Below are 13968 nucleotides of genomic sequence, written 5' to 3'. Positions count from 1 at the left end.
TTGGTGGCCCAGCCCTGAATTGTCTCCATAAGCTCCCTGTCCTTGAACTGAGGGGCTCAAAACTGGACACAATATTCCAGATGTAGTCTCATGAGGGCAGAGTAGAGAGGGAGGAGAATCTCTCTCAGTCTACTGCCCACAGCCCTTCTAATACAGCCCAGGATGCCATTAGTCTTCTTGGCCACGAGGCCACATTGCTGGCTCATGGTCATCCTGCTGTCCACCAAGACCCCCATGTCCCTGTCACCTACACTGCTCTCTAATAGTTCATTCTACAAGCTGTACTGATACATGAAGTTGTTCTTTCCCAGATGCAAGATTCTACACTTGCCCTTGTTGAATTTCATTAGATTTCTCTCTGCCCAACCCTCCAGCATATCCAGTTCTCATTGAATGGCAGCGCAGCCTTCTGATGTGTCAGCCACTCACCCCATTTTAGTATCATCAACAAACTTTCTGACAGTGCCCTCTGTTCCCTCATCAAGATCATTAATAATGAAAATAATTGAAAAGTACCAATCCTAGCACTGACTCCCGAGGGACCCCACTAGAGACAGGCCTCCAACCAGATCCTGCCTCATTGATTGCAAGTCTCTGACCTTTTCCCTTTAATCCAGCCCACACTTTCTCAGTTTTACTGTCAGGATGATGCAGGATACAGTGTCAAATAATTTACTGTAATCCAGATATAATACATCCACTACACTACCACCATCTATGCACCTGGTTACATCTTCATCAAAGGCTATCAGGTTGGTCAAACATGACTTCCCAACAGTAAAACCATGTTGACTGCACCTAATGACCCTCTTGTCTTTTAAATGCTTGGAAGACAACAACCAGGATAAGTCTTTCTGTCAACTTTCCAGGTATGGAGGTGAATCTAACAAGTCTGTAGTTACCTAGCTCCTTCTTCTTACCCTTTTTGAAGTCTGGAGTGACATTTGCTTTCCTCCGGTCCTCAGGCACCTCTCCTGTTCTCCACAGCTTACTGAAGATGATGGGAGAATGGTTTTAACTTCTGTTAGCTGCCTCATAATCTTATAGTTTGTTAGCAAGCCACTGAAATACAAGATGACTAAGTACTGTATTTTCTGGTCCAATGCCTACAATACCTAGAAATGGCATGAGTAAAAGTTATAACCTGAAATGCAAACGTTACTTAGTAGAAATTGAGGAAGGTTATGCTTCATGAAGAGTATTTCGATTGACCTAGAAAACTTTCTTCCATTTATTTTTTTCCTACCTTCCCACTATCATCACTATTCTTTTTACATAATACTGTCAGATCTTCTTTACATTCTTTAATTCATTAATAATACTTTTCATTTATAAAGAATAAAGCTGCAACAGCTGGTAGATTTTAGTGGAGATGTTACCAAAAAACATCTGGTATCTAAATCATTTAACAACACTGAGGAAAAGCATTATGGATGTAATGAAAGTTATTAAAAATCTGCAAAGTATAGCATTTACACCAAGGCACTTCCTAGGCTTTCCTTTAAAAACCCACCTGCACATATGCTGCCACATCTGTCTCTATCTAGGTTCATTCTCTGGGAAAAAAAATGAAATTCCAAAATTCATCATAAAGTTTTGTCAAAACTTAATTGTCAGCAAGGGACCTGCACAGATATATTAAGAGCTGAGAGACTAAATATCATGAAAACATATTAAATCCAAATATTGATTAAAATTGGCACTTAGTGGCAATAATTGCCTCTTACATTACAAGCCTCTTTATGGAGAAAAAAAAGAGAAAAAAATGAACTCTAATTATCACATTATCTAATTCAAAATAAAAATCACAGTATACATGGGTTAGCTGATATAATGCTATAATGACCTGATTACTGGTTATTTAAACTGAAAGAAAGTACAGTTTAATTGAAAACTAAGTATGTAAAGACAAGTATAAGTTTGATGTTGGAGCTTGCTTTAGCAGGTGAACCATGTTTTCTTCCCTTCCATTCTGCTATAAGTTGTTTTTCCTTCTGACTAGTATATACTAGTATATACTAAAGTAAGCACATTAGACATGAGTTTGCCAGCCTCCAATATTTGTTAAGACACCAACATTTAACAGTTCTGCTTTCAGGATACAACTTATTCCTTCTTCTTATTTCCTTCTCTTTTCCCAACATTCATTGCCATTTCAACATCTATGAGTAAGTTCTTTACTTTTAAACAACTATTTTTTTTTTAGTTTGAAAGGTTTAATGTCTTACAGCTATCTTGTCATACAAACTAGATGGTCACATGGGAACCAATTTAGGAAAGGAAAAAAACAGCAGCAAAATGAAAGCACAAACATTATGAAAAACTGTTTTATGTTGAGAGCATTTGTAGAGCAGAGATTTTTCTGTCTTTATAGAATGTGTTTATAAGACCTTACAGAACAGTGTGTGTGAAGGATTCAAGGATACAGAAATATTGTATTTCCATATACAGGCAATTGTTGTCAGCCTCAGATTAACTCAGTCAATCAAACAAATTTCCTATCAATAGAAATTATTCTCTTTCATTTCTTTTTTTTTTTTTTTTCATGGAGGTGCAACTTATTGTGGGAGCAAAGTGCACTGACATGTAAAATGTACCAATTACTCCATCTCAGTTTTACCCATAGAAATCAGGCCCAGATAAACATAATAAATCAGTGTTTTAAAATACATATTTAATTTGGAAAAAACACACGTAAGTGTATGTGGGATTTTGAAGACTATAATGGAACTGGAGAAGGTTCTTCTGAATCTTACTATTGATATTTCCATGACATCAGATATTTTACCATGGTTATCATTTATCATTGAAATATAAGAACATTCTGTTTTAGTATACATTCTCTAAGATTACATCTAGTACTGTCCTTGAGAAAGAAGCCGTTAAAAACTGCTTTAATATCTCCTCCGTAACTGCATATTTTCCTAAATATACAAGAACACAAGAGAAAATACAGTTACTCTGGCTAATGATAGTACTTCATAAACATCCAGCTAATGGAAAATAAATGGTATTTACTACATTAAATTTTTATTCAGAAGACAAAACCCTTTACACTTCCCTGAAAAAGCACATACATTTTTTTTCCTAATTATTTTAATATTAGCCTATGTGATCAGAGAGGCAAAGATATCTTTTGCAGAAATATTTCAGTAGTTTTTGTGACATTTAAGTGGTGAATTCTGAATTTACATTTTTCACTACACAAAAAGAAGAATCTGTATCTCTGAATGTGCATTATATGAAAGAATATTCCCAAAATATTTCAATTTTCAAATTACAAGTTACTAACAAGTAATACAAGTTACAACAATTATAAACTAATAACAAAGTGACTATTAGTTCAGCTCACTAGAGCTAAGAAACACCCTCTACCTTCCTCTCTTTTTCTCTTCTACATTTTTTTACCTCCATACTTTCTCACTCGTTTTCATTTCTTTGACCAACGAACTAGTTCATTTCATAGGCATTCCCTTTCTCTTCAGAACAAGTGAGGTAATAGTTTCATCTCTTAATTGAGGATCTAGAAGTTCCCTGCTTTCATGGTTTATTTTATCACAAGTTCCTTTTTTACATAATAGTTTACAAAAACCAAAAAACCAACATTGTGAAAGCTAGTATATTAGGGCAGGACAATCAAGTGGTTTTAAAATCTAAGTCTCCTAACTGCTTTAAAAGTATAACTGAAACTTTAACCATTAGAATAATAGAGATTAATATGTCCAAGGAGTAAAATAATTTTCATGTGTTACATGACTGTTGATCTGAACTCCTAATTTACTCTTCTGCAGGTTTCCTCAGAATTGCAAGGCTCAGTGTGGAACACAACCAGGGAATGTTTGTAGTAACTGAATGTACAGTTAATACCATCAAAATATGCTGTGTGTAGCATACACCAAATAATCTACACACTTTTTTTATTGGTGGTCATTGAATCCTGCCAGAGCCACAATGTTGGAAGGCTGAAGGCACCTTCCTAACCCGGGAGAACATGCAGGAAGAAATATGATTTCAAGAGAATCTGGGGAGTTAATGAACATGAGGATGGAGGAGCCTCTAGTTTCCAAGAACACAAAGAGAAAGTAAGAATGTGTAGAACAAGTGCTGGCAACTCTTTAAGGTTAGTGTAGTTTGGTTTAACTTTGTCTGGGACTAGACTGAGATATAGGAACTTAGAAGAAGCTGAAAAAGCAAAGAGTTGTGGGGCCCATTACTGGGTTTTACTGTTTCCAAGAAGCTTTGGATCCCAGATTCTGGCCTTGCACCAAATTGTGTGTCTTATTGTTAATTTAAATAAGAGGTTTTAACTGTGAATAACTGTACACAGTTCTGATTCTCTCACCTGAAAATTATTACAGCAGAGATAGAAAAGCTTCCTAAAAGGACAGAAAAGATAATCAAACATAAGGGATGGATTTTGCAAGAGGAACTAATGCCTTAACCTAGGAAGAAGGTGACTTAAATGAGACACCATCAATGTCTACAGAATCATCACTAACATAGATTTGCCAAACAGTTATTTGTTCACGTTACTTGTTCACTTGTTCACGCTTATAGCGCGTGCACCTAATACAGGCAAAAGGAACCAGACATTAAAAAACCTCAGAGGAGATGGTTTCTTGTGAAGGAGATAGTACAGACAAAGAATGATTGTGAGTACTAGATGTTTACACGAGTCTCCAGGGAAATTGGACAACTATTTGTAAGAGAGATAGTTATAGGATATGAAATATAGAAACATTTTGGGAAATGCCAGAGTAAGAGTATCTCAAAATGTGAAGAGCACTTGAGAGCAGAATTATATACATTCACAGTTTTTACTCTTCCAGAGGATGACATTTATTATCAATGCTAGAATTCAGGTATTGACCTAGTTGGACTCTTTTCTGATTCGAAGTTATGTTCTTGCTAGGCAGAAAGGGAGAAAAGGGAATGAGAAAATTAACCAGGACAATTGTAGTAAGTATATTTATCTCACTAGGTGTGTAGTAGGACAGAAGAACTGAACTGTAGGTGAGAATAAGCAATATTGTAACAAGCCTTAAAAACGAGTACCAAAAGTTAGAATTTTCCTGCTAAGAGAAGCCAGGAATTGGCTGTAAAAGAGCAACTAACTCAATAAGCATGGCAAGAAAATAATATGCTTTTGACAGTAGCAAGTTTGATGCATTGAAAAAGAGAAAATTGAAATGCAGAGGATGATTGCAGCAAGTGCTCTATATCATAGAGTTGAAGGAATAATTTTTTTAAGAGAAGATGGAGACCTTGAGGTGAGCTGCTACTAATCATGCTACTTCCTATTAGGGGTTCTAGCTAGTGAATCCAAGAGGCACTACGTGTTTCAAAATTAAGCTATTGTACTTGGGAACACAGTGTGTCTAATTTTGGTTTCATAATAGAATTAGGTCCTTCTTTATTTTTATGTAATAGTGCAATTATGACTAGTAGTCAGGACAAAATCATGCCTGCAGCTTTCTTATGATGAAGAAAATAGGAAATACTGACAGTGACATATTGACATAATAATATTAACAGTGATATACTTTGACCTTTTACATTCTCTGACTTCAGAGACATGTTCATTAGGATTTCTACTACACAACAGAGGCTAGGAATAGTGGAGAGTGCCTGTAATAGTATTGCAGAAAAAAAAATATGAGTAGCCTTATCTGTCTTATTCTGATGTTATGATATGCTGAGAATTAACATGGTCTCCAAAACTGATTTTGAGTTATGATTACTTTTTTTTCATGACGAGACAAATTCAGTTAGCTCAGATTAAGCTTTGGTTGTACACGTGTATAGCGCAACCAGAGATTTAACAGTTTTACTATTGACTAAAATGAATTTCCTGTTTCTTTGAAAAGAGAGCAAATTTTCATGTTTTAATATTATTATTAATTAAATGTTGGCTATCAAGCCTGAACCCTTCTATATGGCTTCAAAATAATATTCCATAATTGACATTTGCTTCTGTATTGATTTTTCAAAATGATTGAACTAGCATTCAAAACGATGTACATCATTATTTTATAAACGCTTGTATGAGCATGCTTGTTAAAGAAATGTTAGTTATCTACAGGAAGCACAAACCAGGAAAACGTAGTTCAGCATGTATAACTTTGTCAATTGTTCTAAACATAATTAAAAACATACCTTTTCTTCCGGAGCTCTTCTTTGTCTCTGTTTAAACTACAGATTAATGCAAAAGTCACTAGGGGCATGGTTTGCTGGAAAAACAGCTTCCAGAAAGATATTATTTATTTTTTCCTCAAATATTACTTAAGATATAAAGAGAAGCTAAATTTTTAGCTTGATAACAGTTTTGATAGTTTAGACCTCTGTAACATCTTTGTATGTCAGTTTCTCTTGACCAATCTAATAACCTTGTACAATGGAACTACAAGGGGACAGTAGCAGATATTGTCCATCTTTACTTCAAGAAGGCTTTCAGTGCTGTCACCCATAATTTCCTCATTAGCAAGAAGTGGAAGTATAGGCTGGATGAGCAGAATCACTCTTACACTGATTTTTGATGTTCCATATTTCCTCACAGTGTTTCATAATGTTCAAGGCCTCTTCTGGTTCAATTTGGTCCCAGTGCCTTTGGTCTCATCACTGGGCACAACTGGAAAAAGCCTAGTTCTTTACACCCAGGTATTTGTATGATGAGATTCCCTGAGTCCTCTGTTCTCTGGACAGTCCTGGCTTTCTCAGCCTTTCCTCACAGAAGAGATGCTCTAGCTCCTTCATCATCTTGGTGCCCCTTTGTTGGGCTCTCTCTAGTATGCTTGTGTCTCGTATTGGGGAACCCAGAGTCTCTGTGGTGTGTCCATATGTCTCATACTTATTTGTACTTTTAGTCCCTCTCAAACTTACTCTATATGGTTGCATTTATAGTTATAAAAACATAGTAAATAAACTACAAAATAGAAAATGGTATAAGAAAATACTGTTATTTCATTTGATCTTAACATAACTTCATTCTCCTTTGCAGGTAGCTAACATTAGTAGCACTTGCCAAATTCCCTTCACATCAGATAGTAGGTCAACTTTTGTCTTGTTCACTGTTGTGGATCACTGTCTTTCAGATAAATCTGTCTGTAGGTTTTGCAGCGAATGGTCATACATAAAAATATATCATGAATTCCATTTTATAAGTCTTTTAAAGGTGGAAGCAAATAAAAGACCCAGTGATATTTCATTAGCCAGTCTCCCATTAGTTTAATTGCTTGGCAAGTACCACCTCAGTTCTTCATAAACTTAATATACAGAACTGAAAGAATAAGACATACACCTGTAGTCAGAACTTAATTGTAGGGAGGAAAAAAAAGGTAACTTTTAATGATGATCTCTAAGTTTTCTCTTGTCATTTGCACAAAGCTGGCTTTGTCAAACCACACATAAATGTTCAAATTATTAATTCTACAACACACATATACTTTGAGGAAGATATTCTTAAAAGGCTTATCTTTTATTGGTCTTACTCAGATTCTTTGTCCATAATAGAGGATTATAAAAGAGTAAAGAGAGCTGCTAAATAGATAATAATTCATTACTTAAAAAATGGTAACAGGATGTGACATTTTGTCACTGTCCAAGGCAACAGGTAATTCTTAGTTTATTGGCCTGTGGTTTGACAAATGAATCTTGTGGTTACAGGATGAACAAGTCTGTTTGAATATACGCGAGGCCAGATGATGTAATGCTCAAATGCCAAAGCACACGAGAATATATTGAATGTCTACTCTATTAATTTAATGCACCCTTGTGATAGATTCTAAATGAATTTAAAACACTGTATTGTACTGCAGAGAATTTTCTCTGACTCTGATGAAATGAGTTTAACATGAGACTGAATATTTTTTGCAAAATGTTTTTTGTCTTTATTATTGGTAGCAATATGTCATAGTTTAGGCCCATCAAGGGAATAAGGACCATGATTAGACTCAAGTACCACAAATTTGAGAATTGCCAAAGGGCAGGGAGGGCATAATTGCTACTTATTGTACAAGACAAAACAGACCAGGCTACTGGCTTGGAGAAGAAACAGAAAATTACTTAATCCACCACCAGTCAAAGCATAACCGTAAAACCCCAAAACATAACAAACAGAAAAACAGACAGAATAGTACAATGATGAAGAGCACAACCAGCCTTTTAAGAACACCTTCTCCCCACCCCTCCTGTCTTCCCTGGCTCAGAGCCCTGATCGTTGTGTCGTTTTGTCCTCCCCCGCTGAATGGCTGAGGGGGGCAGAGAATGGGGGTTTCAATCTGTCTATATCTGATAGCTTCTGCTATTCTGTTTGTCTCTCCTCAGGGCAGGTGGGCTCCACGTCAGTCCTGCCTGCACTTCCACAGAGTACCTCACACTACTGGCAGCCCTGCAAGGGCTGGTCTGACTTGTGTTCATCCAAAGGGCTGCAGCTTCTCTCTGCCTCTAATGTGGGTCTGCTCTGTGGCCCACAGGCTCTCCACCACGGCCACCTCCTCACACAGTCTCTTGCCCATCCAGATGCACTCATATGGAGCTGCCAGTGGTTCTCATGCCTGCCAGTGCCCTTCACAGGTTGCAGGGTCACAACTTGTTTTCTTGCCATGGCATGCAGAGGGATCTCCAAGTTCAGTGCTTCTCCTTCCTTCCTCCTTCTCTGACTGCAGGATCTGCATGGTCATCTCCATCTTGCAACACTCCTCCACCTTCTTTTCCACTGCAGATTTCCCTTTTTAAGTAGTGATCACACGGGTGACAGATTGGCCTGACTGGGCTGGAGGTGGATGCACCTCAGACTCAGGGGATGTTTTCAGGACTGATTACTGGGACTAGCACTGCAGCTCCCTCACCTCATTACTAAACAAAAAGCAGATCCACACAAACCCATCATACAGTTCCAGCTGCATGCATCATTATTTGGAAATAATGAGGTCAGCATGAGAAGGAGGCATTAGAAAGAAGACCACTCTTAGCCTACTGGTCTGTTTCTCTCCAGGATTCACTTTCACTTGTGAATTCACAGGATTCACTCCCTGTGCTGCAATGTCAAGCATGAAATATAAAGAGACTAGAAAAAGCAGGAAGAGAGGTCAACAGGGCATGAAACCATAAGGTATTATGTCTCTCACCTTTAGGGAGAAAGCAGGATATGAAAAGAGTGAAAACACTTCACACGGCCCCAGGCCAATGAAATTAAATGTGATTTAAATAGGAACTCATTGACATTCTTCAGCAATTTGGTTAGAATGAAAAACAGAAAAAAAGAAAGAATATGAAGAAAATATAGTCCAGACTGGCATAATAAATATTAACTTTACATGAAGTTGTGCTCCAAAAGCATTTAAAGATGAAACAGAAAAAAACCCACCAGTTTTTCTACAAGGATACACTACCAGTGAATAAACAAATCCCCTTTGTTACAGACATGACTGTTCTTTTCAGTATTCTTCATTGTGACCAGAGCTGACCAGATTTATTAAAGTAGAGATGTTTGTCTTATTGACACAATATTAGTCTCAATGATACTTTTGAATGAGGTAACAAAACTTTAGATTCTGCACTAAAATTTAGTTATGGAACAGACATTGTCCTGTTGCAGGATTGTAAAACTTAAATAGATGCAGTTTTGGAATTCAAGCCTCAACAAGCCTTTTTGTTTTTACCATATTGCTTATGATTACTGTGTAGAAGAAAAAAGTTAAATAAAGAAATATATGAATTACTTTCAATATCAAATATACTTGAGAAATTAGATCAAATAGAAAGAGTGAAATTTGATTAATATATTCAATATATTAATATATTAGTTGTGATGAATTATTAATTAAATTCTAATTTAGAGTCAGATGCCTTTTTCTATTCAAATGAAGAGAGAACTGTAGACAGTGATTTGTAGTTTAAGGGTTTTTAAAAAAGATTGATATTATTTCTCACTGTCTCTGTTTTGTCTTTTGTCTCCTCACAATTATTTTCATTAGAAGACACAATGAGTATTTGCCTCTGGCCATGAACACAGAAATTGGTGCTGATATTTACAGGGGCTGATCAAATCTTCCTAGTGTGGGTAGAGAAATGGCCCAAAGCAGCATCTTTTACCTTTAGAAAAGCATGCATGCTGAGTAGTTATTGTGATTGTCTGGGGGTCAAGTTATCACTGTACAGCATAGTTCCTGCCCTGCTGAAAACAAAACAAAAAAAAACCATGCTGCATCTCTCTACTGTTTATGTCCCTGAAGGTGATAACAGTGTGAAGAAATGTCACTGTGCAGCTAGATCACTGATGTCAATGTAGCAACAGATCCCTCTACCCATTGTATCAACCTGTGAGTGGTACGAAGACAGTGCCTCCGTATAAGCTGGAAAGCACACTTCTAGTGCAGAACCATGCCACAGTATGGAAAAGAGAGTCAGGTAGGCAGTATGACCTCTTTTTCCACACTGAGCCTATTCTTGCTAAAGCAAACTTGTAACATCACTGCTGTCTGTGGTGAAACTTTCCTGTCAAGTAATTTTTAAGAAACAAGAATAGTTTCTGAGATCTTGTGTTAGTAATATTTCTGATTTGTTTTTGCACTTCATTATGTATCTATGTATTTATCTGGGATATCTTTTCTGATATTAGATTTTTTCTTACAGATCCCTGAAAAAGTTGTTGCTAGGTGACTTCAGTGGCTTCCTGATGCTAGCCTGTAATTTGCTGATGCAAAGAGCCCATGTCTCAACTGCTTTTCCTCAAAAGGCAACACATAGGAGTCATAGTATTTACGATTATTACAACAGTGAAAACTGCTTAAAGTGGTGAATAGTGTTCCATTAAAAGATTACCATGTCACATTCATCCTTACTGACAGTGGGAAACAGAGGTTGTTTTGGTTTAATATTAGTCTCTCACAAGAAAAATTTCAGAGAAGGCCAGAGCTTTCTTTTCCATTTGTATGTAACACATTCACTTTGTGGTTTTGCTTCAAAACCTATATAACCTGTATGCAGCTGATCATTAGTTTTTTTATAGTGTTCTGAAAGTCTTCACCAACACTATAAAAATTTAATTTTCTTCTTACTGACTCTTTCTGTTTTACTGCAAGTTCCTCTAAAAAGGGAAATCTCTTTATCAGCTCAGTGTTGTGATTGAATGTTAAACCCAAAAATGTTTATCTGTCACAATTCTCAGATGACGGGTCTGAAGAAGTTTATTCCACCAAGGAGCTGTTTTAGGTCTTCCTTGCCTTTGCTAGCAAGGTCTTTGTTGTGCTAGATCCCCCTTGTTGTACTTTTTTCTATTAATATCCATGGTAAGTCTGTATTACAGGACGCAATTATTTTTTCTTGTTAAACGTTAGTCAAACAGCTCTACCTTTTTTTTTTTTTCTAGACGTGTTTATTGTGTCTGCTTAAAGACATCTACTGTTTTTCCTTCACAATTAAAATGAAAGTTTACTGAACTTTACCACCTTCTATATAATTAAAGAATGGTTAATTTTTTCCTAGGAATTATTGTGTGTATTATCTGAAGAAACTGTTCCTCAGAGCAGATGTTGAAAGTGTGAAAATGCAAACTGTTTTTCTCTGTCATTATCCAGAACCATGCTGATTCATGAAGCCTTATAAAATACTTGGTGTCATAAATTAAGACCACAGTGGATCATAATCCAATTATAATTTTAATTGTAGCAAGTAGAATATGAGCAAAGACAGCGCTGGACGACAGGGGAGTCTGCGCTCCGCCAACTGCCGTCCTGATCAGTTTGAACAGTCCCTTTTTATACATTTTACATTCGTGGCCGTGAAGTAATGTAGGTATTCTGCGCGTGCTCCAGTTGCTGTGAGATGGTCGTTTTTCTGTGAGGGGGTCGTTTTCCGCCTTCCGGTGGTTGTTGAGCAAGGGGTCTTCCTCCATTGTTCCATAGTTGATCTCTCACTTGTATGTCTTTATATGGAGTCGTTCGTCCCACATCTGCCAGTTCCTCAGGACATTCTATAGTTATCTTTGACCAGTATATCCTCTGCTTGCACAATCGATATCCGTTTTGTATAAGCCATTGCGGTTATCTTATCTCACACAAGGATGTCTGGTAGCTGTTTGCATAAGCAACTTCCTGTCTTCTGTTGTTTAACCTTTACATCGAGCCCAACATAAATTTTCAATAAACAATACCCTGATTCTTAGTTTCTCACACTTGGGATTAAAATATCTCTTCCAGAATTTTCTATACACAAGTAGTGAGAACACTTTTATCTTTTCAGACTTTTATTTTGCAATATTTTAGCATATTTAAAAGACAAAGCTTCACTCTTTTTTTCTTCATTACTTGCTTCCTTTACTTTTACTAGAGTGACCAAATAATATAAAAACCCTTTCTTTTTTTCTACTTGCTCTATAATTCCTCTTTTATTCTCCTTGTTATAGTCAAAATAATTTTCATACGGGCAGAAAACTGGATCCCTTTAACTTTATACTGCACTCATTGACAGTTTCCCTTTTTCTGAGAGCAATTACTCTTTGAACTTGTCTACAGTTGAGGAATCTGCTCTGTCAGTGAGAACAACCTCTTGCAAAATCTGTGAACATGACATGTTTTGAATCCAATAATTGCTACTTTTTCCATAGTGTTGTTATAAAGTGAATACATGCTCTTCCTCAAGTTTTTAACACAAAACTCGCTTAGGAAAGATAAGTTTTTGAGCCTTGAGTTTCACCTATTTCCTTTCTACTGCCCAGTTTTGTTTAATTTAGTTTAGTTTCAATTTCAGTACTAATCCACTGTTACAAAAACAACTGTATCAACTGTATTCACCTGTGCTAAACTTACTAGACTCCTTACTCTGCTTCAACACTACCTTCAGCTTTTTTTTAAGGAGTCTTCTGAACTAATATCCTTCTTGTTATACGATCTGTGCTGGAATTTGCACAATGATACATTTTGCTGTAGTTCTTTCATTTTTCTTCAAATACTGTATATTGTCTTGGCTGGGGATTCATGTGGCAGATTCATGTGCTGTCATTTTGTGAACTCTGATTCTGAGCACTGCATGATTTTTGTTTCTCATAGATTTTCTTTTAGTATTTGGATTCTCTAGGGTTGTTCTTCCCATTTAATAGCCTGGAAGAGGTGACATATTTGAATGGCTTACTCTGGATTATTTGACAAAATGCAATTCTGCATTTCTAGCAGCCACACTTGAACTACTTCATTTTAGATCCAAACTAGGTTTACATTTCTCCTGTGTGACTTAGGTCTGTAATATTGAAGTACTTATTCTTTGGCCTCAGATCGTTCACAATCTTCTGTGTTCCATTGAGTATTTTCTTTTTCATCAGACTGCAGTGTTCCCTAAGTGTTGTTCAAGCTTTCTCCATTTGTCCCTATATTACTAGGTGCAAACTCAACAAGACTCTTAGTTCCCTCATGATTTCACTCCTGATCTGTTTTCTTTTCCCAGTCTGTTTTGTTTTTGGTCTCAGTGACTATTAAGAAAAAAAAGTGTTGTGTAACGTGGATGCCCACACTAGATCTGTTTATCTCCTATCACTATTAAAGGTATCTATTCCTCATTGTAGTCTTTCTGCTTTTAGGCCTAATGTCTAGGGACGTGTTGGCTGTGGTAGATGAGTCCCTGCCTATTTCCTGGAAAGCTAGTTAAGTACCATTCCTATAGGAAATATTTTTAAGAAGTCCTTGCAGCATCATGGAAACATGAGAGGATGAAGCAGACCTAACAACAGGTTTTGTCTTTAAAGCATTTATCTACCTATTTTTAATTCTTTGAAAATAATTTACAAATGGTATTTTTTTAGCCTTTTTTCAGATACTGTTTCAGATATTGACATTTTCACCAAATATGACAATCAAAAGTTGTTGACTTGGCAAAATATAGTTGTTACTCATATAAACAACAAAATGCACTTTCCAGTACTTGTTTGGCTATATAGCTACTAATCTCACCATATTTCAAGTCATTACATAAAATTAG

The sequence above is a fragment of the Colius striatus genome, chromosome Z, assembly GCF_028858725.1.
Source record: "Colius striatus isolate bColStr4 chromosome Z, bColStr4.1.hap1, whole genome shotgun sequence".
In the NCBI taxonomy this organism is placed as follows: Eukaryota; Metazoa; Chordata; class Aves; order Coliiformes; family Coliidae; genus Colius; species Colius striatus.
The sequence above is the reverse complement of the archived record's forward strand: the minus strand, read 5'-3'. Positions refer to the sequence as shown.